This window comes from Arachis duranensis, chromosome 9 (assembly GCF_000817695.3).
Source record: "Arachis duranensis cultivar V14167 chromosome 9, aradu.V14167.gnm2.J7QH, whole genome shotgun sequence".
NCBI lineage: Eukaryota > Viridiplantae > Streptophyta > Magnoliopsida > Fabales > Fabaceae > Arachis > Arachis duranensis.
In genome coordinates, this window is record NC_029780.3 from 18,513,586 (window position 1) to 18,519,101 (window position 5,516).

Genomic DNA, 5,516 nt, shown 5'->3' on the forward strand with positions numbered 1-5,516 from the left:
TTGAATGACTGTGACGAGCTTCAAACTCCTGAGGGCTGGGCGTGATGACAAACGCAAAAGAATCAATGGATTCTATTCCAACCTGATTGAGAACCGACAGATGATTAGCCGTGCTGTGACAGAGCATAGGAACGTTTTCTCTGAGAGGATGTGATGTAGCCATCAACCATGGGTGATGCCTCCAGACGATTAGCCATGCAATGACAGCGCATAGGATCATTTTCCCGAGAGGATTGAAAGTAGCCACCGATGATGGTGATGCCCTACATACAGCTTGCCATGGAAAGGAGTAAGAAGGATTGAAGGAAGAGTGAGTAGTGAAGTAGAGTTTCAAGAGGAGCACAGCATCTCCATACACCTATCTGAAATTCTCACTATTGATTTACATAAGTATTTCTATCCCTTTTTATTTTCCAATTATTATTAATTTTCAAAAACCCATAAACCAATTTAATCTGCCTAACTGAGATTTACAAGGTGACCATAGCTTGCTTCATACCAACAATCTCTGTGGGATCGACCCTTACTCGCGTAAGGTTTATTACTTGGACGACCCAGTACACTTGCTGGTTAAGTTGAACGGAGTTGTGAACTATGGTATTGGCATCATGTTTTTGGCGCCATTACCAGGGAATGAAAAGCAATGAATTTTGCAAAATGGAATAACAATTGAATCACAATTTCGTCCACCACTTAGCAAAATAATGTGTGAATTTTGAGAGCCATCTTATGAAACTACAAACCTTATTTTATGCAAGTTTGGAAAATTAAATATCTTTTGGAAGACAATCAAATGTGTGATGATATTGTTATTATGAACATGCCTTTCAGAATGAAGATGAAGTTTGATAAATATAGGAAGGATTATAGCACTGTCTTAGCTTGAGGCAATTCTTGATCCTCGATTAAAGTTAAAGTTCTTGAGGTTTTGTTACAAAAAACTAGATCCTTCAACCTTTGAATTGAAGGCAAATGAAGTATTGGAGAAATTTAAATGGTTGTATGGAGAGTATATAAATACTTTTAGTGGTTCAACAATTTCTCAAAGTGGTAACCAATCTCCTAAGTCACCTAAAGAAGGAAGGCTTACAAAGAAGAACAAAATGGTGATGAAGGTATTTAATTTTAATATTGTATTATTTTTCTCCTATTATGTTTATTCGTTACTTAAATAATCTTTATACTACATCTTTTAGGAGTTCAAAGAATTTGATTGTGAAATCCAAACTTCCAAGGATAAAGATGAATTAGAGATTTATCTAAAGAAAGGTTTGATTCATACCAATGAAGATAATTTGAAGTATGATGTGCTGAATTTTTGAAAGACTAACGAGGATAGGTTTTTCACTCCGTCAGTTATGGTCAGAGATGTTTTAAGTATTCCCATCACTACGGTAACATCTGAGTCTGCATTCAGTATTGGTGGATGTGTTTTAACAAAATACAGAAGTTCCAATCTTCATGAGCATGTCCAAATGCTTATTTGCACAAGGAGTTGGTTACGTAGATTTGTTCCAAATCATGATGGTAAATATTTATGCTATTTTTTAAATAATATTTTAAATTGAGTTTCTAACTGTTTTTTAATTGGTTGATTTTAGATGATGAAATTGGTGAAATTCATGAAGAAGTGTCAACAGAAATGATGCATCCCCCTCAACATTCATGATTTTAGATGATGAATTTTTATGTCAACTTTATTTTGATTTTCTAGAGACATTATTGATGGTAGATACTATAGGATAAGGATGATGAGATAGTGAATGCCATGTTTGATTTCTTGATGTATAGAGTTAAAAGTTGGATTTAATATGATCAATGCACATTATTAACATTTATTTTCAATTTTTTTTATTTTCTACGCATAAAAATAACAAAGGGATAGAACAAACTAATGAATTTTAATAAGTTTTATGTGTGTTGTTGAGATAGAGAATGTAATAAAAAAAGAGGATTATGTGGCCCGTGGGTTGGTCCTAGGGCTTTTGGCCCATGAGGACTTTTTAAAAATTTAACCCTATTAGTTATAGGGCTTTTTATTCTTCTGACCCTATAAAGTAGGGCCAAAGCCCTATAGGGCTAAACATATTGACACATTTAGTTCCAGCACAACTCGCTGTCCGGACCATGCGGTAGCACAACTCCAGCACACATAATTCATGAAACAGACTAATGGCGCAACCTGTGCGCGTCGTCCACGCGTGCGTGTGACAAGGAGGCATGCGCGTCGCGGCATACCAGCATGGTCCTGGCACAACTCACTGTCCAGGCCATGTTGTAGCATGGTTTCAGCATGATTTTAGCATTACCTGAATTTGGGCGTCGACGCATACGCGTGGGTCACGCGTATGCGTGACCAGTGCCCATGCCCACAACACCCTTACGCATGGCCCCAGGACAACTCACTGTGCAGGCCATGCGATAGCGTCATCCTTGCACCATTCTCGGATGGTGAATTTTCAATGGTCATGCGTACACAAGAGTCAGGTGTACGCGTGACAAGCCCTTTTTTTAAATAACATAACTAAAAGAAATTATAGCATAAAAACACCTAGAACATAATGGTATCAACCAAAATAGATAAACTAACCAAGCTATCCACAAAGAGAGTCTCATAAAACAATCATAATTCACATCCAACTAAGCAAACTCAAGAAAATCAATCAAAGATTCTAAAACCTAGTAAAAGAAGCTACAGACATGGAAGATTATATCATGGTAGGGTGTCTCCCACTTAACACTTTTCTTTAACGTCCTTATGTTGGATGGTCATGAGCTCAAGTTCATCTTCTTGGGACATCCTCAAGGATATCCATCTTGTCCTTCTTGTTGCTCTTGGTAAGAGTGTTCTTCAAGAAAAGTTGCTTCCACTTCTCAATTGAACCATGATTGGGTGCCTTATTTCCTTGATAGCATGGAAGTTGTGGATCATTTTTCTCTTATTTGCTAACTCCTCTTATACCCAAGCCTTTAATGACACTTATCTCATCATCACTTCCAAAGTGAACTTTAACTACATCATCTTCAACTATGTCACAACCAAAAATGGAATATACCTCTAAAGGTTACTGACGAACAGATTTCCTATCGGTAAAGAAATTCACAAATATAATCGCGTTGTAAGTATAGCTTCTAAACCAACAGAAAATCCTTTCGTACAAACGTTTGGTTGTCACAAGTAACAAACCCCTTTGGAATTGATAACCGAAGTATTTAAACCTCGGGTCGTCTTCTCAAGGAATTGTAGGGAAGTATGATTTATTATTGGTTATGCAAATGTATATTTTGGGGTTTTGAAAAGGTTTGAACAAATAATTTAGTTGATAAGAAAAATAAATTAATAATTAGAAAATCTCTTGGCAAGGTGTGAAAACTGGAAGTCCTATCCTAGTTATCCTTATCAATGGTGATGAGAATTATATTTCTGCTACCACTCAGTCAACCTCTAACTATGAAGGTAAGTTAAGTGGACAAATCAATTTAACACCTAAAGTCCTAGTCAACTCCTTAAGGAAAGACTAGAGTTATAGAAATCTAAATTAATCAGCAAAGGTAACAATTATCAATCACGATGAGTTTGACAACTCAAGAGTCACCAATTAATAAACCAAAGCCAAAAGGAAAAAATCTAAATTATTTATATAATAAATAGAAGAAAGCAATCATGAGTCTGAAATACCTCAAATTATATTAATTAAGAAAATCCTAACATGAAAAGTTCATAAACAAGTAAAAGAGAAAAAAAATAAAAAAAATATTGAACCTGTGATGAAAAAGATAAAAATATTCCTAAGTCCTACAAGAGGAGTCCTAATCCTAATCCTAAGAGAGAGGAGAGAACATCTCTCTCTAAAAACTACATCTAAATTATGAAAAGTAAATTATGATCTGATCTGAAGTATCAATGATGAATGAATGAATTTTCCCACTTTATAGCCTCTAATCTGTGCTTTCTAGGCCGAAAACTGGGTAGCTCAAAAATTGCTCCAGTACGTACAAGTCGCGGGAAAGTGACGTGGAGGCATCGTCCACGCGTTTGCATGGATTGAAGTTCGCAGATGTGACACGTGCGCGTCATCCATGCATCCGCGTCGCCTAACTTCAAAGCAGCTATGGCAAATTACATATCATTGTGAAGCCTCGGATGTTAGCTTTCCAACGCAACTGAAACCGCATCATTTGAACCTCTGTAGCTCAAGTTATGACCGTTTGAGTGCGAAGAGGTCAGATTGGACAGCTTAGCAATTTCTTCAACTTCTTGTGTTCCTTCCACTTTTGCATGCTTCCTTTCCATCCTCTGAGCCATTCCTGCCCTATAATCTCTTAAATCACTTAACACACATATCAAGGCATCGAATGGTAATAAGAGAGGATTAAACATAGCAAAATTAAGACCAAAGAAGCATGTTTTGAATCATAGCACAAAATCAGGAAGAAAAATATAAAACATGCAATTAATATGAATAAGTGTATGAAAGATTGATAAAATCTACTCAATTAAGCACAAGATAAACCATAAAATATTAGTTTATCAACCTCCCCACACTTAAACATTAGCATGTCCTCATGCTAAGCTCAAGAGAAGCTATAAAGGGGTGAAGAGAGTATGCAATGTAACCTATCTATGTGAATGCAACTACATGCAAAATGTTTCTACCTACTTGGTTAAAAGTAAATAAGTTCTCCAAGACAAATATGAATTAAATTCCACTAATTCAAATTACACAATAAAAGACAAGTAACTTGTAAGAAGATAGCTCATAAAAGCAGGGAACATAGAATCAAGCATTGAACCCTCACTGGTAGTGTATATCACTCTAATCGCTCAAGTGTCTAGGATCAATCACTCTACTCTTCCTAGTCATGCTTTCTAAACCTTGTTCTTCATCTAACCAATCAATAAATATTTAGCATACCAATGCAAACATCATGAGGTCTTTTCAGGGTTGTAATGGGGTTGAGGTAAAGGTAAGGATATATATATAAAATGCTTCACCTAACATATACATACTTTATATAATTTAAAATGCTTTACCTAGCTACCCAAATTTTTTTTTCACTTTTGTATTACATACTCATGTATCAAACTTATTTTTGAATTTTATCCCATGTGCATTGATTCTTTTTTTTTTTGCATTTGGGGTAATATATTTTTGTTGTATCCCCTTATTTAATTACTTAATAATTTTTTTTATAAATGCACATGGTAATTTAATTATTTTGATTTCACATGAGCATGCTCCCTAAATTTTCAAATATCTTATTCAATTTAATTCCCTTTTTTTTATATCATCCCATGTTCCCATAAAATTCCCCACACTTAAATTATACACAATATCTATCTTAAGCTAACCAAGGATTCAATTTGGGATTTTTATTTTGTTTTTTTTGCTTAAGGCTAGTAATGTGGTTATGAAATAGAAGGGGGTTAAAAAGCTCAAAGTGGCTAACAAGGGTGACATAAAAGGGTAGGCTTATTTGGGATAAGTGAGCAAAAACAAGTAATGGCCTCAATC